At 42.5% G+C, this 21,012-nt stretch overlaps 1 long non-coding RNA gene across 1 annotated transcript in view; it reads right to left on the reverse strand.

Moving 5' to 3' along the window:
- The window catches only part of LOC120442526, a 51,099-nt gene extending 31,097 nt beyond the window's left edge, over positions 1-20,002 (reverse strand). The window contains exons 1-2 of the long non-coding RNA XR_005614753.1: positions 19,834-20,002; positions 4,390-4,427 (exon numbers count right to left, since the gene is read on the reverse strand). This is a non-coding gene — a long non-coding RNA (uncharacterized LOC120442526). The remainder of the gene's footprint in view (positions 1-4,389; positions 4,428-19,833) is intronic.
- Between the last annotated feature and the right edge of the window lie 1,010 nt (positions 20,003-21,012).

Here is a 21,012-nt window from a genome sequence, read left to right on the forward strand (position 1 = left end):
CACTCAATGATAATATAAAATGAAAGGCTTAAGGAAAGCAATGACAGTGTTGCTATGACAACTTCAGGCTGAAACCATACATTTTTATTATCCCCCAACCCCCCCGCCCCTCCTCTTTAATGCAAATATGCATTCAGGCAAACCTTTGAACTTTCTGCATAATAAAGAGGTAACACTTAGGTACAAGTTGAGGGCCACTCGTGAGACAAATATTCTGCAACCCAGTCGCCTTTTTATGCCTGCCGTGTTATTTGTGGCAATGGGTCTGATTTGATTTAAGCTATACGCGATAAGAGGCAGTGCTTTACAGTGAATTTAGGAGAGCTGAGAGGTGCTGTTAGGCATGATGTGAGGCAAAATCAAAGCCTGGAAGCTTCTCCAAACTGCCTGTGAAGCACCTAGTTGAGTGGTTTGTATAAAATGATATTATTATAATACTAGACGTCACGGAAGCCCACAACAGAACTGGCCTGATTTGTTAATATGTCTTTACCGGACTCTTGCTGAAAAGGCAATTTGTACCTCTGTTGCACAAGATACACATATGATTATGATGGTTAAATTCAGTATTATTAATCACCTTGTGATGTTTTAAGCCAGGGAGGTCAAACTTAAGGCCCGGGGGCCATAACTGGCCCGGCAAAGACAATCTAGCCCACCGGACATCTTTAGAGAATGTGCAGGAGGGCATACATTTTGTATTTTCATAAATTCTAAAGCTAGTCCTCCTGATAAAGACCTCTCTCACTCGTACGTAGTTCATATGACACCAACATAATTAAGTAATAATAATTATTTGAACAATATGTCCAGAGCTAAACCAATAAAATTGAAACTTTTCTGTAAGTTAAAAAAAAACTTTATGCTTTATAATTATAGGAAAGTCTGCTCAATGAGCTAGTGGATGTTTTTTTACAATTTTACAGATGTAAAGATTTTTTTACGGTCTAAAGAGTAATGCTGACAGATTTCTTTCAGTAACTACAGCAGCATTTCTTTGTCATGTAAAAATAAATGGCGACATACTGTTCAAAATCTTTTTGTTATATTGAGATATTACAAGGATTAAATGTGAAGTTCAACTTATTTACTCTGAGGAAAAAGGATTTTCACCATTCCGGCCGACTTAAAAACGATGACGCCCATAATGAGAAATGAATTTGACAACCCTGCTTTAAACATTGCTGTTTTTTCCTCAATATCATTTATCAAATCACCACAGTTGGTTCATGATTCACTGTGCTCTATTATTCTGCAAGATAATAAGATATTTAAGAAAAGGACGTTAACTATGTTAACATTTTCCCTTATATCTTTTGCTAATGTCTGCAAAATACGGCTTTTAATGCTTCTGTTTATTCGCTTTATCTAAATGACATCTGTTCCATATTGCCCCACATTTGTATTTCTTAACCTGACATTTCTCGTGTATTCGAGGCCTACAGCTGAAAATAATCCAGCTGGAAAGCAGAGAAATCTCGAGTACTCGTTTTCTAATTTATCTGTAAAGAAGACAAAGAAAACGAAGCATCCATGACTTCTCAGTTTTGCCGCGAGGCTGCTGAGCATGCAGCAGATGCTCCCTCCCTAAATCTCAAACACGCCCACACAAACCGGAAGGCCCGACAATAAGAGACAGCTGTGGTAGTTAGAGGCCAAATCTGCTAATGACCCCCTGTCATATTCATTAGGGAGCTTCGTCAGGTCTGCATGGCTGGACCGACTGTCGGGCAGTTTACCGCCTGTCGCTGACATCTGAGAGCCACTTGCTGGTACTTACAGGTGCTCGAGTGTATTTTTTCCCTTTATTCTTTCTCACCGTTGAGAGTCAAGAAACATTTTCCCGTCTTTGGTGTCTTTTGTTGAACTTTCACTAAAAAGAGAATCCCTTCTTTCATTTAGATAATTACATTTTTAACCTTTGCGGAACCTCGTCCTTGGATAGCTCCCTCTACTACGACACTTAGGAAAGCAAACTATGAGAACTACGAGAGCAGCTGAGCAACTGCAACACAAAGACAGCACAAATAGCAAGTCAAACTGCGCCACATCGCACTCACACAGAATTTCAACTCCAAACTCTCTTCATTTGATACAGGAAGGGAAAAGTGCTAGTTGATGCATTATTTCTTGGTGGAGAGAGTTGCATCAGTCCTTCCACTTCTGACTGAAGTCTCTAAGAGGGCTCTTGCCTCATACGGTCCCTACCCCCTAACCCTAAGTACACATTGCATTGCGGGATATCCTGTTGGTTCATCTCCCTCTGCTGCTTGTCTGCTAGTCGTCTCTGCATCAGCTTTTGTCCATGTTACAGTCTGTTTTGCTCTGGTTCTTTCTGCCCTAAAAGAATGACGGGCCTCTGTAAGGCCTGGCTGTCACCATCCTTCAGTAGCAGCCGACTAATTGCTGACCCTAACAGGCCCAATTAGCACTTACAAGCTCGGCACAGGGGCCCATGGGAGCCGTCCGCACAGACACGGGGACGAGACGTGGCCACCGCTACAGCATGTGAAGCACAAAGAGCGGCCACACTGCTGCCGTGTGACTTCTTTCTTTTTCCGTCTCTCTTGGCTTTATTACTCCTGCCGCCTCTCTCTCCATTTCTCTCCATCTTCACCCATCCTTTAGTCTCCGTCTGCCCAGCCAGGCTCTTTGCTGAGGCCCCCAGAGCCCTCCTCAGAGAGATCCCTTGAAGTGCGGGGAATCAGAGGCAGAAGAGCGCTCTGGGAAAGCTGGCTGAGCGAGAAAAAGGGGGCTCCGGCACTGAAGCTGGTATCACGACCGCAACAAGCGTGTAATCAGCCTTCTTTTAAAGTGGCTTCTCAAAGAGCATGAGGGCTAATGTGCACAACTTAGACTGATATTTCCGATAAAGCCCCACATTTAGTAACTGGCAAATATATCAAGCTTGCTGTTCCCTTTTGAGTGTGAAATGTGATAAAGACATACATCTCCCCACTGATAAGGAAAATGCGGGGAGGAGCTGGAGTGGTTGGCACACAAAAGAGGTCTGTCAAGACATCGGGAGTTTGGTGATTTTACAAGCCATAATTCTCCCACTAAAAACGAAGGGGAGAGAGAGGAGAGGGGGGCAAAAACTGCAGAGAGGAAGATGATTAACGTGAGCCGGACTGCTCGTCCCTCATCTATTCTGTTATCTTCATTATTTGGAAGGCATTAAAAGAGGCCAGAGATGGCAGCTTGGGGAGAGGGGCTCAGGAGGTGGGGGAAGTTCTATGTGCTGGGATACTAATTACAGTGTCCACTAATAGCGCCTCAAGTAAACCAGGCCAATGCATCTTGCTTGATGAGAACATGCATCAACCAGCTTAATTGAGAGTAAAATGAGGCAGGCGTGCCACAGGACCTATTAATCAACATTGATGAATGAAAGTGTAATTAGATGTGGAAATACAAAAAAAAAAGGCGGGGGAATGGAAAAGCAATCGGTTAACTTAAACTTAAGGCTACAGTTGTTAACTAACACGCTGCAATATTGTGCACATTAGGCTTTATCTTTCAAACGCTATCCAACTTTTCTTTCTCTCTCTCTGCTACGGGAAAATGTATAGGTAAGGGTGTGTTTGCTGAGGCATCACTTTGATTACGCAGATATTGTACTTCCCGTGCATTAATAGCCAGTATTGCTGCACCTGCAATACAGACTGCACCTGCTGCAGAATGCGCACCCCAGCCTAATTAACTTTATTCGAAGCACCTCCATCAACTACAGCACTTGACGCATTCATCTTCGCGGTCCTCGAAGCGTTATGATCACTGCTAATACGGCCCGCCCCCTGTTACACCTACCACTTCCAGGGCTAGACTGAGCAGGTGCGACGCCTGAATTTTCCCGAACTATCCATAGGAACGCGGCCTCGTCTGTGGCGGCGCACTCGAGGCGAGCAGCCATCATCGTTTTTTAATTTAACGTGATCATGTCAACACTTTCAAGGGTTACTTGATGTCATGAGACTTGGGATCTGAGCGTGATGTAGCGTGGCATATTCAGCCTTAATCTGTGTTTATTGTTCATCATATTTATCTTGTGTTGCAGCGCTTTCGCTCCCTGACATTGACATTCATTGCTGGTCCTGCGCAGCCCCATGAGCTATGTGAATAAACACAGCAAACACAACACCCTTGAAATGCCATAATCCCTTTTGTTTTGGTGGAGGCTCTTTTCGCTGTGTATGCAAGTGGGAAAGCCTCTCTGTCTTTACACACACACACACACGTGCATTCACATACAGACATACGAACAAACTCGCAGGCACAAATCAGCGTGCACACACACACATACACACACTTTCCTCTCTCTGCTCACTTTCCCTTTCAAAAGCTCTTATCTATTTATAGACTTTGATATGTAAACCTATGAAATCTTACCTCAGGCGAGACAATCAGGCCTGTTCTTCTTCAATCCGCTGGAATCAAAAGACAGAAAGGGGAACAAAAAAACAGATGAGAAAAGCGAAACACAAAAGAGACACAATGTAAGAAGAGAGAGGCAGAGGCCTGGTTATAGTATAGGGTTGATAATTACAGCCAAAGACAAGGCAGATTAGGACAGCGTTTTTCCGCCAAATGTTTCCTGAAGAGGAGACTGACAGTGGAAGCGATGTGTTTTATTTTTGAACCGAACGCTCACGTTGCCTCCTATCTCTTTGCATTACAAGAGCAGGGCGGCGTTGCTCTGCTGGTGGAGGCTGGCGATCTGTCGTGGAATGGTGCACCCGATATCTGAGACGCTCCGTAATGAAGTGGACACTGGGGGGAAATAAATGCGGCAGATTTACCAAATTCGGTGAACGGAAAGTCTAACGCAGTATAGCAGCGCGGGGCACGAGAGGTCAGCTCCATTTTCTCCTGCACCCACTGACATCATCTAAATTGGCCTGGCTGAAATTAGCCTAACCCCCGGAATGACATATCTCTCCGCATAAGCCGTGCGGACCCGACGAGCGCTTGAACGTGAAATCCAAATCAACACATTGTTTTTGCGATGTCAGAAGCAGCCAGGGAACGACCATCACTCTCTGGCTCGGGGATATTTGTTGTCAAAACGGTAGTTCTGCAAACTGTTCGAAATAATCTAATCCCGCGAATCTTGACTCGTTAGGGTCATTATGCAGGCTTGACCTCGTTCTGTAGGGATAGATCTCAGCAGAGCGAAGTATAAGAGCAGGCAGACAGGGCTGTCTGCAGAAACACGTGGAACTTCCTCCGTCAATATGTGTGACGCATGCTGGCTTCAGAGACGGGTGGCTGCCTGGTGGAAGTAGCACGACACCCGTTGACTTTAAAGCCCTTTACGCCCCCCGGCACCAAACAAGACAACACATATACAGTCTATTTTAGCAAGAGGGTGGGGGGGGGCACTTTGCAGGGCTTAAGCGCAATGAACTATTGTTCTGTCCAAGAAGCCCTGCATTATAAAAGGAAATTCCTTATTGGGTAATTATTGAAAACACAAGAGATTAACATAAACAGTTGATACTGCATGTAGAAATGATTATGTATGGCCATGTTTAACACTAATATGCACATTACTATAAAACACAATGCAGTTTAATGCAAAAATCACCATATTTGGTGCAAAGTTACAATGACTTCAATAAAAGTGTACTTCAATACAGATTTCACATATATATCACATTATATACAACATTATATTTTGCTGCTCTTTTATTTCAGTGTTGACTAGCTATGTGCTGTGTTATATTCTAAAAAAAAAGTTAAAATAGCAACCAATCGCGACGTTAAAGCGCAGAGTCCATACTAATGTGTCAACAATGCTCATAAAAAGAAAAATCGTGCAAAATTAGTGCTCTAATTTTTGTGCTCCAAGTGTGTAACATTAAGCTAATACTATAGCTTAAGTAAATGGCTTTAATTATTACGTTATTACTTGAGAATTATGTGCAGGATAAAAATTAATTAAAAATGTAAACTTGCACTAAATCAGCCCTCAGCAGTGAAAGTAACACAAAAACTTAATTTCTTAAAATTATAATCCAGCAAACCGTCTAATAATATGTAATCTCTTCAGATACCTTGAGGATAGATTCATTCAAAAACATGCATCAATTTATATACGTTTTTTCTTCTTTTAATCTCATCACTCAAAATGGAAATGACAGATGCTGCTTCCTTTCTCCAGTCTGCTAATGCTGATTTCACCATCATTTCCATCACTGTACCCCTGCACAGCCACAGGAAGAGGCAATCCTCTCTGCTGTCTCCTTGTGTCTCAGAAATAATAAATACACTTTTTTTAATGGCTGACTTTATGTTGCTTTTGCAGCAGAGCTGTCGCTCGGGTAGTAACACTAAAGATGCAATCACGGCGGGCGGCGGGCAGAAGATGGACGAGTGAGCGGGACAGGTGGACAGGTGAGATAAGGAGGTTTTGTGAGAGGCAGTCAGGCCTGGATTTGTGTGGCTGTCCGCTACTGGACGCTTAATAGCTGATGGCAAGCTGTGATTGTGATGAACATTTTAAATCTCTGGTCCAGTTTACCTTGACCTTTTTCCTTCTTCTCTTCTGTTGGATCACATTGCCAGTAGCTCATCTGTCGTGGTGTTAATGTCTTTGGTTTACTGTCCTCAAAGTACAATTATTTTTTGGGGAGAAATCAAAAGCGTGTCATGTTTTACAGCCCGTCTGCCTCTGCATGCTTTATAACACTTCCGGCTTTTAGCTCATATTAAAGGGTCAGTTCGTCCAAATTGCAAAGCTATTTTCTCACCTCCCTCTGTTGCTATCTATCCATGCAGAAAGGTTTGGTTTGATTTGTGTAGGTTTCAAGATATTAGTCAGTAGATTTCCGCAGCCAGGGTTGTCCCACAGTGATTCATCACTGAAGCATCACATCTACAACAGAAGCTTCTCTTAGTGGAAAGCCATCACTAGTATCCTATCAGCATTCTCAAAATGTTTTTGTTCCTTATACAGCACTTTTTACCCTCTCCTCTGTAGACTTAAAAACAGACAATATCGTGCTACTATGAATTCAGCATTATTTGGCCACTAAATGGTTGTGAACACACAATATATAGTCAATGTGCACAGTAGTATTGCCCTGTTTTAGGCAACACTTTTAAGCCCTTTACATTTCTTCAAAAACAAATTGAATTTTATTTGTTACTTTGTGACTTAATCTGTGTAGATTCTCACAGCGATCACCTCTTAGCACCCTGTGACCTGAGCAGTCGATTTTGGCTGAAACACAGGCTCGAGTCATCAGTTTAACTCACACTTATTCTTTATCTTTTTTTTTCAAAGTTCTTTTAATTTTTTTATTTCTTCTTTTTCCTAATCAATGAAAAGACCATCAAAAACCTTTCTTTCTGTCAAACAAACACTTTCTTTTATTAGAAAGTCTACCAAGGACGTCTATGCCGACTTTAAAGAAATATGTCGAGCCAAGGTCAAGATGTGAGTTTGACAGCTTTCATTTATTCATTTAGCCATTTTTCAGCTGAGCCTAGGCACTAAGAAAAGACCATCAGCCAACAATTATCCAAGATTGCTGGGAAATGTTACAACTTACCACCTTAAAAACTGACTACTGACATGTTTTTATAGTTTTCTCAGCTGTTTTGAATGAATTTTGCCTGAAAGTGTCTGTTTCAAGAAAGATTACTGACAGAGACACAGACTGAGTTCTATTCAAGATCCTTCTCGTGACAGTTGCGTGAAACCATTCAGTTAGGTTTTGAATAGATTGTTGATCAAATGAGCAGGAAACACAAATGCTAAAGAGCAGAGGAGTAAAAACTAGTTTAACTATCCAGCCTGAGGTCATAATGTATGGCAAACAGTACAGACTGTTTATATATTCAGTACAAGTCTGCGATTTAAGCTATGAATGCGCTTGTTGCCAAATGCAGTGCTCTGATTGGTCAGATCTATGGGAAAAAGTAATGCACCAGATTTGTCCAGCTAAGCTAAGTGGTCGGTGTGAATGGTGAGTTAAACAAAACATTTTCACAGCTTTTATACTTTCATTTTAAAGACCAGCATAGATAAAGTTACACAAAGGGTTCGCACTGGAAATCACTGAGAAACATCAGTGGAAAGTGTTACAATGAGTTCAGACACACTCTGGCATGGGTGGAGTGATGTACAGAAGTCTATGTAACTTACAAATGGTAATTAGTTAACTGTTAACAGTGCAGAAAACTGGAAGGAAGAGAACAAGGGATGGAATAAACCAAACTAGGATGCATGAAAGCCAGGAATTCCAAAATAAAACAGGAAATAACTCAAACAAAACAAATAAGAGGCTAAAATCATGAAAAGTAACACATATGCTGTTTCTCTAGTCTGCACTGTGTAAATCCATAGATGAATACAGGTTATTGAATAAAACTTTGCTGTTAAATAAAAAATCAGTTCATTTGTCCTTCTCCATAATACAGACTGTCAAAAGTGTGCACAAGGGCTATTTCTCTAGAAGAAACCAGAGCCAGTGAATATACTATAATTGGCAATCAGCTGTAATCAGCTACATTTTCAAGACAAATACGTCAGCTCTGCTGTCAACTAATTAATCGTTCCATATCCAGTTCATGAAAGCTTCTACGTTTGCCACGATAAATGTCTCCTGTCACTAAAGCTTTACCCTGGAAAAGTTCTCTCAAGTGCGCGGGTGGGGGGCGTTCTGTTTTACATTTGCTGCGGTGTGCTATCAAAGAACACAAATAAAAGAAGTGCAGCAGCAGCTTTGGTGGATCAGATGATAGGAAGAACTCCAAATATGAAAACAAAAGCAGAAAAAGAAATTTATCCGCAAAAAGAAAAAAAAATCCCAGTGAAACGACATCACAGAAGTGGACACGGGCCACGTTTGATTGAAGTGTTTTTTTGAAGAGAAGTGTGATTTATCTTATAAACGAGGATGGGGAACCCAGCGAAAGACAGCACATATCTTACACAATGGTAAAATTCTTTGTGTAATGCAAAACAACTGCTACAAGTGGTGTAAATAAGTGGCCTAAAATCAATCGGAGATCCATACGGAGCCTATATGTTTCCATTCCATACCGCTCACTCGCTCACTGCTTAAGCACTCTGCGAGTGATCGATGCTCTCTGGCCCATTCTCTGATGAAAGAGTCATCCTTTTGTTTTCTATTGCTGGCAGATTTGAGCGAAGTTTGATGGATGTGGGTGGACTTGTCACACGTGGGTGTGTTATCTCTTTGTTGTGTGAAATGGAGACAAAAGAAGAGGAGTGGATGAGAAGACTGTGATTTTTATCTCTGAAGTGCAAAAAAATGTTTCTCGGCGCAACACGGGAGGGAGTGGGAGAGAGATTAGAGCTGTTGAGGAACAAAAATAGATTGATCAGATAGCATGATAAGAATAACGGAGGGCTTTGTTTGTTAATTCTCATTGGAGGGTTTGTTGTTGTTTTTTTTTCTCTTCTGTGTTGTGTTTAACATTTCCCTGATCCTCCCCTTTTGTTTCTAATTCGTATTCAGTTATTTCACGAGTGGTAAATATGGAAACGTCTGTATTTACACCTTGTAGTAATTAGGCTTCGTGCCTCCATAGATTAAAAAATAACCTAATTAGGAATATTTTTGTTTTGCTTGGCTCCACACCTGTGCTGCAGTCTGCGAGTGTGTATGAGCGGTTACTGTGCAGTTGTGTGCTGCCATCCGAGGAGGAGGTCTGCCCGCCTGGTGTGCGCTCGGGGCTCCAGGGCCTCTGTGACTCACTAAGGGGAGTCAGACATGGCCTCCCAGGCTGCCGTGACCAGGCGGGGAACAGACCCCGGATTTACCTGCACTTAATCCCCATAGAGAGGTCAGGTCTCTGTTCCCTTAAAATCCTCCCTTATGTGGAAGAAAACACCTGCGATCCATTTACTTCTGAGAACCAATGTTCTTAAAGAGCCCCCACGGGAACTCAAAAACATGAGCGTGTGTGTGTGCATATGTGTGTGTCGTGTGGGGGGGGCTCTGTTTGTTTTTGCATATTTATAATAAAAGGGCTGAGCCATATGCGGATGTGCATGCATACCGAGTGAAGACATGGCTGTGTCTTTTCAGCGGCAAAGAAAGCAAGACTTGATGTATCGCCGCAGACAGTTCAAATTACTTTTATGACTTTGCTCTATCATCCTGAATTTGCCTGCGCGACTCTTCTTTTTTCCCCTAACCATGTAACCTTTTACTCAAATCTGACAGATGTGGAAGTAATGATGCCTCCTACAAGCGAGGCCTTGCAGTCTACAGACCCGGCATCTCCAAAGACGCCAGCACTACCCGAGGGCTCTGATAGAGATTATTTCAATTCTCCTCAGCCGCTTAATGATGGATGAACCTGCAGCTGCGGGAACATTTGACAAGCCTCTGTCAGCTGTGACAACCGGGACTGAGTGAATGAAGGAAGGAAGGTAGGAAGGAGCAGAAACACACACGGCGACGTGCAGACAGACCACAGATGATGGCAGATGAAGTGAAGAGGGGAGGGAAGGAGGGTAGGGGTAGGGGGGATTGTAAAAGAGATCGCCGTTCAATCTGCGGCATTGACAATATGGTGTCAGCCCCTCGCTGGGGAGATGTGACAGGCTGGCAGGTGGGCTGCTGCTGTCTGTGTCGCTGACTGGGAGATCAGGGCCGACACGCAGAGATTCCCGCAACCCAGGCTCCAGGTTCTGAAGCTTATGATTGCAACCGAGGCTGCGGTGACACGTGAACTCACAGTGGCACGTACAAACATACACGTTTGTGCACATACACTCTCTGTGGGTGTAAAGTTACATCGCCTATCGCTAATTACCGCCACAGTGCCAGCATTTCGAGCTGGGTCTCCAAATTACACGGCTCAACCACAACAAGGGCGATGTGCCCAGCAGTCATTTGTCAGACTAATTATTTGTCTTGGGCTTGTAATTGCAGTGAGAACAGGTACTCAGGTAATTGTGTGGTAAGCTGCAATGTTAAGTGATGCTTTCCCTCCATTTCCAGGCAAGATGAAAGGAGTAAAGATTGCAGTGCTGAAAAACGTGGTTCAATCTGGCCTCGCAGTCAGACACGGAGTCTAAAAATATATGCCAAGGATGAGTCTCGGCTTTTTGAGGGGAAGAGAACAGCACCTTGATGTTAGGCTCATCAGCATGGGTAATGGTTCTTTCTGTTAGACTGGCTACTTTGCGAATGTATTTAAATAAGTCTCAAGCGTATGCAGCTTTATAAGTTCATTAATCACGACCCACGGTGAGCACAGGTAAAATACTACGGCTGTGCGAAGCAGAGCAGTTCAGCCCCAGTCTCATATCTGTGAGCAATACTTGTGGTGATTCGAGGGAGCACATTTCCACTTTGTGCAGTATGATGCGGCTGCACGCAAATATAAACACACAGGCTGCTGTCATTTGCAATGATGCTTGGCTCAGTAACACTGTCACCTATCATCATAATTATGACCGCGCTCTTTGTTATTCTTATTTTTAAATGTGTGTCCCATGATTCCTCACAGAGGTTACACAGGGCCGACTGGACACGATGTCAGGTTGAATATTATAATGAGCAAAAATAAATAACTCATCGAGAACCATAAACAGGAGGATTTTTTTCGCATATGCCCTGAATCCAATAGCGGCCCTCCTGCAGTCTGTGAGATATGCCTGATCTGGACAATGGTCACTGGGAATCCTCGGCGTTCCTTCGTGACGAGCAAATCAGTCTCACCGCGCGACCGTCTGTGGCCATCTTGTAAACGCGGCTCCTTTGCACAATATCGCCCAGGGGCCTGCTCGTTCTTTTGTGTCAGGGAACACGGGAGCTCTTGAAAGGATCCATAACTATCAGCGACAGCCGGGGCCAAGCGTGGCCGGCCTCATGCAGAAAAGGCCACTTCTACATGAAAAGGTAGAGACATAACAGAGTCCTCTACCTCCCCTAACCTTGCTTTAATGCGGCGCGTGGCCCGGTCACGTCTCCCTCGTGTGCGTTGGGGCAAAAAAGAAGAAGAAAAAAAAAATGTCAGCTCTATCATTAGTATCAACAGGCACGCTTGACAGTGGCTTTTGATAAACAAAATGTTCTCTCTCATGAACAGAATGTGTTTGGGTGTCCGTCAGCGATTCAGACGCCACCTTTAGCTTCCACTCCAGGATTAAGTGTTTTGCAGCTCGACACAGTCACCGTCTGTGTAATGTGCATGATCAGTGTGTCTGTGGAGGATGAGAATAAGGAGTAGGCGTGCAGGGTTTTTTTTTCTTGCTCCTCTTTCTTTCTCCTTTTCTCTCTCTCCTTCTCTCTTTCTTTCTCTCCTCACGGTGGAGACACCACGGTGCCATCTGCTTTGCATTTGTTTAACAAAGATTTATTGTGCAGCAAGACACTAATCCAAAACACACACGCACATACACACACACACACACACAGATCTCGCCTTCTTCTCGTCACAGGCCGCGAAGAAAAATAAAAAAAAAAAAGTGAGGGATGTGGGATTGGAAACGCTTGGCGCTCTCTTTGTCAACTCTCACTCTGACGAGAGGAGAGAGAGCCGGCTGGCACACAGAGGTAGGAATGCCAATTATGGCCTCCTCTGCCTCCATGTGGCACACGCGCACACACCAACACGCTGATTTGGAGCTACAATTATAAACTTGTCATACACGTGTTTATGGTGAGGTGGATGCATACAAGTGTGCGACTTTGAGCAACAACAACAGGCAAAAAAATAAATAAATGCACACACAAAAGAGGAAATCAAAGCGGGCAGGAATTGCTCACATGTTGCTCCACAATGACAGGATTCACTAGTGAATGTGGTGCAGGAGGTGTTACACACTTCGCCATCAAACGCATTTTCAATAGGCAAGGATTATCTCCTTTTCATAAAGGCAAAACAGGTCAAAGTGGCTCTCGGGAACAGCTCTTATCATGTCAGCTTGGGAAGCGGGGCGATGTAGCTTGGCGTGTTACTCCTTTCTGTCCTGTCCACGCGAACCCTCGTATCCGGTGACTTCTGCTGCCCTCTTTGTCACCCTTCATGCCAGGTAGAGAAGCGGGGTCCCGAGGGCAGAGACGATACGCCCTTTTGACTGGAAAAAGGCCACCGTGGAGGCTTGGTAGGGCCCCTCAGATACGACAGAGAGGTTAGAGGGCCCCAAACATGCAACCGTGTAGAGCCTGTCGAGCCTCTTTGGAAACACTCGTCAGCATGTTACCCTACTCTTAGAAAGGGCTGGGGGTCCCCATCTGCCAACTGGTACAAGCAGCGTGTTCATCATTTAGGGGCTAAACACCAAGATGCACAGCCGTACACACAAGCTACGCCCATATGAGCATGTGCTCTTATGTATATGAACTTGTACAACCAAATAAACACACCCACTTACAAACACACACACGCATTCTCAGTCAGGATGTATCCCAGAACCCCCTATCCAGAGCCACTGTTCAGTGCTGAGCCCTCCAACCTCAGGGTGAAGCCCCTGCCAGTTCACCTGCCAGGGCTGGACAAGCAGAGCACTTAGCGCCCCAGAAAGGCCACCATCACCCCCACCCATCCACACCCACTGCGCTACACGGGGTCAAGGAGGCTTCACCCACGCTCCCCATTCCCTCCCTGCCCAGCATCGCCCCGTGTGTCACCCATTCGCACGCCTCGACAGCCCACGTTCTTTAAGCCGCTCAGAGTGTAAATGCAACATTTGTGAGAGGTTACTTCCTGCAGCTTCTCATCTCATTGCCAGTGACATGTTAAAGGGTACTTCTCTCAGAGTCAGCTGGTATTTTATGCTGTCAGATCTCAACTAAAAGAACGCCCAAAATGAATCACTGACACAATATAAATCTTTATTATACTCCTGCAGGATGTGACACTCAGCATAAACAAGCACTGTAAGACAACATGCTAATTTCATAAAATTTTAGGGAATCAAGACAAGCAAACCGGCATATGAAATGAACTGTCAAAAGCTTTTGATTAAAATTAATGTGTGTGTGTTCTACAGTACAAAAAAATAGGCAGGATTATAATAATCAAATGACTCCATCTGTGTGGCTTTCAAAGCCAGAATTCGCTTCTTTAACTGCGGTGTTTATATCCTCCCGCTCCCCCGCCCACCGTACTAAACTAACTGTTGCTGCGTGCTTCATGCTGTGCAACATTGCATTGCTAAGAAGAAAGCTTGTGACTGAGAAGAAGAGGCATGAAAGAGGGAGAGGACTGAGATGGAAGAAAGATATCCACCCTGGGAATGCAAGCAAACAAGAGGATGTGGCCACTTTTTCTCATGACCCCTTTGATGGAAAAAAATCTCCTGTTCTTTTCTTTTTAAATTTCAGCTCTCATCAAAATTGTCATTAATCACTTTGCGCAAGCAGGATGGTTTTATGGGGAATTTGACCTGGTTAATTGGAGTTGTGCATTACAAGCCAGTTCCACATAACTAAGACTGATGGGTTTGTGTGAAACAACTTCTATACACTTTTCCGTTTAGAAATCCTATATTGATTTAACTGTGACTCATCTTAAATGCTACACTACACTGGCATTCCAACTTTTCCTTTTCTTCCTGGGAGGAATTCTGTTTTTTTATGTAGCAGTTTTACGATGTGAAAACACAAAAGCTTGGCATTTTTTGTTATGAATTAAAATCTTTGAGCATGCTTCTTCTTGCTTCGTTCAAACATTTTTTTTTTTTTTTTTACATATCTATGCAACAACTTTACTGTTTAATTTTAGTAGTCTTGTTATATTTAGCATTTGGGGAATTAATCGTTTTTATCCATGAAGCGAAATGAGAAGACTGGTGTCACATCATAAACATGGCGCTACGGCCGCCCACCAAACAGCTTAGCTTAACACAAACACTAGAAACCACGGGAGTCAGTGTTGCTGTCACTGTGAGGCTGACCTATCAAACAGCATAGAAGAGAGGTACTGCTGAACAGAACCAGGCTAACCCTGCCCTTATGCTTGGCTAAACTTGTGCTACAGTCACACTCAGCAAAACAGTGATTGGACAACACAGCATGGCCAGAATTATTGCGACTGTGTGCAATAAACTGTCTCCTTCCCTCTGACATGGTTGCTTTGAAGATGGCGACCAGGTCTGTGTGACCACTGGCGGTGAGTTGCTTTCTTCAAAGTGAGTTTGGTTTGCCAAGATGGTGATAAAGTGGCTATCAGTTTGGGACTGAATGGCTTCAAGTTGGTAATTTAATTTATGATAATACAGCAATTAACTGTTATTAAAAAAAATCAATCCTTCAAAAATTGAAGGTCTGTTGCAATTCTGTTGCGGTCCACGTACTCAGAGTCCAGCCAGAACTTTACAGAGCTGAAGCAGAGATTCCTCAACAAATAGCGGCACAGTTGCTGAGGGATGGTGATTTAATGCCTGAATGACACAGGCTTTCAGCAACCTTTGCATTTTCAGGTTTTATATAGGAATAAAACCTGTTGACTGCAAATTGTTCTTATATGCACAGTCTGATTCAGATTGATTACAACCTGTTGTCAGTCTCCATTTATAAATAAGACAGCAATTATTTTCATACATTTGCCAGTCTGTTTGAGACAGGAGTAGAGAGTTTTGAGACAGGCCGCCACCCACCAGGCAACCTGTCTGTCCCACCTGTCCCACCAGCACTCTACAGTGACTGAGCCATAACTGATTGGTACTGTATCTATGTACCAATGTAAATGTGAAAATGTTTAAAAAGAGCATCTCTCTAAAGGTTGATAGATCTCTTTGCTTTTTTCAAGGCAGATAGATAGCAGCAATGCTGTAGATTGCGGTTTGATCATCTTGTGCCATTCAACTAGGCTGGTGCAAACGTGTGGGTTTTCTGAGCAGACTTTGGTGTGACATGGGTGGGGGTGGGGACCTCCAGATTCAGAAGGGCAGATTGAGGATGGTGATTGCCTTTGGGAAGAAAGTGTTGTGGCAGGTGGTGGAGCACTCGTGCACCAGAACTGTCTTCCGGAGGGTAAGATCTCAAATAAATGCTTGTCTGGCCAGAAAGGGCCAGCAGTAGTCATCTTTTCTTTGCCCCTTTGCACTAACACCCCACAGTTCTTTGAGGGAATGACCGGACAGCAGTGCTGAAACCTCTCAACAACTCTAATGACATCCTCCATTGTCAAGAAGAGGTAGGTAGTTGATGTAGTTCATGTTCAGTAGTGGCATGTTAGCCAAAGCAGCTGAAGGAAAAAACATCCTGTGCTGTTTCTTGTTAATCACATCAGAGATGTTTGCAACCTATTTAATGGTGTTGCAGATGGTGGTTCCCTAGAAACCTGAATGACTCTGTTATGTTCACAGTAGTGCCATTTGGGCCTGGGAGTTCTCCTGGATGTCAATCCTCACCTCCACCATCTGGACAGTATTAAGATTTCTTATTGCACAGCAAGGCGGCATTCTGCCCCCCGCTTTGTGCGCCTACGAACCCAGAGGTAGTGATGAAATCTGCAGCTAGACACAGTACAAGTTTGATGAAATAAGAAGGATGATGAAAAGAACCTCAATGAGAACTTGTGATTTTTCAGAAAATTTGCCATGCACAATTATGTTTTTTCCTATTTAAACAAACACACACAATAAATATGAAGTACATAAGTTCTTTATAGTCAAGCACTCTTAAGTACAAACTTGTGAAACTTATCTAGAAAGCCATCTTTCATGTAGCTACAGTGGTTCACTCTGTGTGCTTTTAAGATTACCTTTTATATCTTTTCTTCTTAGCTTGTATGTAAAGCTGGTTTTTCTCAGCCTTTTATCAATATATTGTATAACACAAGGCACCCAGCAAAAGCAGAGAAGTGAATTGTCCTCACGGGACCACGTTGTATAAATTGTGGTTGAATAGAATCAATTAATCAGGTTGTTGCTCAACTGACTCGTACGTTAAAAATCACTCATTGGCAAAGCCCAGGGAACCCAATGTGGAAAAAACCCACTGTCTCCACTGATTTATCATAAGGTCTTATTCCTTTTTTTATCTCCTAGGGGTTGCAATAGATGCTGGGATACTTTATTATGTATAACTTTTTGAAACACTAATTAAAAAGTAATCCACACTGGTAAAAGTAACACACAGTAAAAGATATGAGGAGAAAAGCAGACGGAAGGTGCTAATCTCTTTGGTCCACGGTCGCAGCAGACTCGTTTCTAAACTGCCTGGAAGAATATTATCCCTGTCTTTCTCTTACATGTAGTTTTTTTCTTAACACAATCCAAGCCCCAGGGACAACTGAAATTGCACCAACCTCATTTACATGACATGTATTGGTAAATCCTAATACATGAAGAAAAAAACTACCTGTTTTATTTTTTCCGAAAGCAGTTTCTTTCCTGTCTGCGAAATAATCCTTTATCTTTAACACTTAGAGGGCGTAAAGCAAACAAAAGGGAGAATCAAAAGTAGGATGTCAGGATAGCGGGCATCAGGCCTGGCTGGGTGTTAGAGAGACGCATTGCATTGCTCTCCTGATCTGTCTCAGCTGACAAAAATCTTTGATGAATACAGGTGTAGTCTATACAGTACACAGAAACGCGAACACCCCTCGCACACCTAATTAAAACAACAGCAATATGGTATAGAGTAGAAAACGGGTCCGAAGGGAGACGGCCTGCAAAACACGCAGTTTCGTCCATGTTGTTGTTTATCATATTCATATCCATTGTTCCCCCAGTGCTCCTTCCTCTTGTTTTCTGCGCCCTCTGGTTCTCCATCTTCTGCTCAAGATTAACTTTCCAATCTTTTCTTTCTCTCCCTTCGGCTCTGCCCTCCACTAATTTACCCTCCAACCTGCTGCTTTTGCCATGTACAATTACAAAGGGGAGTGCTAGTTAATGCGCACTAATAATGTTCAAGCTGAGAAGGTTTGTCAGTAATAATTACTTCCCGCAGAATGAGTTATAGTAGTCACAATATGTGTATAAATACCTACTGTTGTGCTGCGTAATTTACAATTTCCGATACAATGTGATTGTCTCCTGGTGCTAACCTAATCATTTTGTTTTGTGTGTGAAATTTGTCACAGGTGAAAATGAGGAGTGAGGAGAAACAGAAACATCAGTGCAGGGGTGTGTCATCGTAGATTCATGTGAGAAGTGAAAGTAAATTAATCCTACGTTGCAATGACTTTCATTTCATTATAATAATTTGAGTGTTTACATGCAGCAACAATTACCAAACTAAGTCTCACCACAGGTACAAAAAACTCTTAAAAACCACAGAAGAAAATGTGCGATGACACACCCCTTCAAAGTGGATCAAATTCCAATCTTAGATTGCCTCCTTGGATAATGTGGAAATATTAGAGAAGCCTTGATCTAAAATGGAGCATGGAAATGAAGTGATAGAGGGAGCCCCGAGGACAGGCAGCAGACACAGCGCTGGGCCAGCCATACATACCTCTGGGAGGCTGCAAGCACAGCCTGCCTCTTCTATGTAAATGTCCCATTCCACACATTAGTCATACTGCCTTCACCGTACACTAAAGTGTGCTTCGCCCATCAAACTCTGCCTGCCTCCCTCGAATGTTCCACAGATAAACCCTAGAGGCCCTTTCTACCCCTCTACCACCCCCACCTCCAGGACCACAGAGTGGCTGATTGGTTAGATACCCCAGGTAAATGGTGGAAAACCTAATGGGATACTTGAATGCTGATGTCAGGGAATTTCTGATAGGGGGAAATTGATAACGTCTGTGAAAAATATATCTAGATAAAGGCTATTATCTATTTATTTTCATCTAAGTCTACTGAATGAATCTGTAAACATAATTTTAAACATTTATATAGCAACAAGCAGTTATTTTCTATGTAAAGATGGGAAGTAAAGGTAAAGGTAGACAAAAATGAAGTAACACTGCCTCTGTGTGTGTGTTGTAACCCCACATTTGAAAGGGTTTTAAAGTTGCAAAGTGCAGTTTGGGGCATTCAACAAAACAATAAAGCATTTTATTTGTGTTCTTTATCAAATCTTGTCCTTTTGTTGCTGCTCTTCTCTAGTTTCTCTTTCACTGCGTGCCTCCTCTACTCAACGCAGGTCTGAGTGTGTCACAAGAATTATATATATATAGATTATTTAGCAGTAGATTATAGATTGGGTATAAACAATGAACATAGTCACCCTGTGGTTTATACATGAACATATCTGGATGAGAGCGTGGACACAGGGAACTACGAGCTAATGGTAGCATGGGTGGGCTAGCTTGGTTAGCTAAGTGTAGGAGTTAAAGTGAAGTAGGTGGAGGAACCTAAAGTTTTGTTGTAGCAGAGAGATGAGATATGACTCACTCAGTAACAAGTCATGTTACAATTTCCCGCCTAGTAGATTTGACTTCAAACAAATGTCAAGGACATATATAACAGGAATAACTACTTGGCTGTCAGTGTCTGTGTCCGCAACTAAGTATAAATATAAATGAACTTTAATTTCAGTTGTCAAAAAGTAATGAAACCTGTCTGTACAGAATATTCAGTCCAATCTGATCAAATCTGTCCAAAGGTTTATATCCTACTAGTACCTTTATTTCTGCTAAATGATCTCAATAATTTCAATTCAGATCTAAGTGACATGCCTCTCTTTAATAACATCACTGTTGTTACCAAGACCAAACTTAGCAGTGACACCACAGACTGCCTTTCACCAGTGCAACGTAGTCCATCACTGTAAATTGTACCATGACACTGCAATCCACCCAGTTTAGCACTTACTACCCAGTATAAGCTTCAGTATAAACAGTATAACAATTTTTTTTAGGTTTTTTTTGGTTGTTTTCAAACTCTTGAGAATATGAAATATGCAGATAACTTCACATCACTTATTCATGAGCAATCCTTACCTCTGAAACAATCTCTCATCTTCCTCTCCTGTCCTCACTCTCTCCATCTCTGGGAGCGAACTTATCACACACAAAAACTTTTCTTCTTCACTGGAAAAAATAGCCGCTGTACCTGTAGCTAGCAAACGGACTGTGTGCCAGACTGTACAGAAATAATCTGTGTGCCATATATCTCAAACTGTTAGAAACTTTTGAATTTGAAAATATTAATAAAAATGCTCTGTATTATAAAAGGTTACTCCGCTTGTGCTTGTGTCTTGTAGAGCTAGCTAGTTGCTGATGAAGTTTGCTAGCAGAACTGACATCGAAACAACACATCACAGACCTAAATGTGTCTGTGGTATCAGCTAAAAGGACCACCAAGTTCCAGCACATGGAAAAATAAACTATTTGACAGTATTTTGTATTACAAATTTAATTAGGTGGTGTTCTCTTTTCCAGTTACTTCTGGCACAATTTAACCCCTGCCAGGGTAAATAGAAGGCTAATGCTAATGTTGACTAGCAAAAAACAAAAGATATATAAAAAAATAAACATACCACCAGAATAATTAAACAGCTGACTGAAGAGAATATCTGAGGAGCAAATGGTACATCATCATTTATGCTTATGTCAAAGCTACAGAGGTTGGTGCTTGGGTGAAAAGAGAGGCAGATCAAGTAAAGATATCATTACTACAGGTGGCAATGCATTATGTTACTGCAGCTGTTATAAAAACTTCCCCAGAATTGTTAATTTGCCTAAGAAGTCAACACCAAACTCTCAACTCAAGCTGAAAAAATTGTAATGAAGTAAAATGAAGTAGGAAGAAAAATGGAAACCTCTCTGGTTGTAAATGAAATGTAAAGGGGGAAGAAAGGCTGATGTACCTATAGGTTTTGGTCTAGAGCTTCAGGACTTACAGATGTGTTTTTATTTATTTATTTATAAAAAACTGTGTTTAAAAAAGGTGACATAGTTATGATAGAAGGGCAGATTGGACTGTTGGGAATGAAAATTGATCCTCAAGTCACTGACTATTGATTACCATCACTATTGACTTTAACACGAGTGTTGATATGTTTCTGGTTTGAATGTATCGCCATTCAAAGAACATCTAATTACATATTATGAAGCCATTGAGCCAGCAGCAACACACCAGTCCCATTAGCACCCTAAATCCTTATGAGCGCCAAATGT

This window comes from Oreochromis aureus, linkage group 11, assembly GCF_013358895.1.
Source record: "Oreochromis aureus strain Israel breed Guangdong linkage group 11, ZZ_aureus, whole genome shotgun sequence".
Lineage (NCBI taxonomy): Eukaryota > Metazoa > Chordata > Actinopteri > Cichliformes > Cichlidae > Oreochromis > Oreochromis aureus.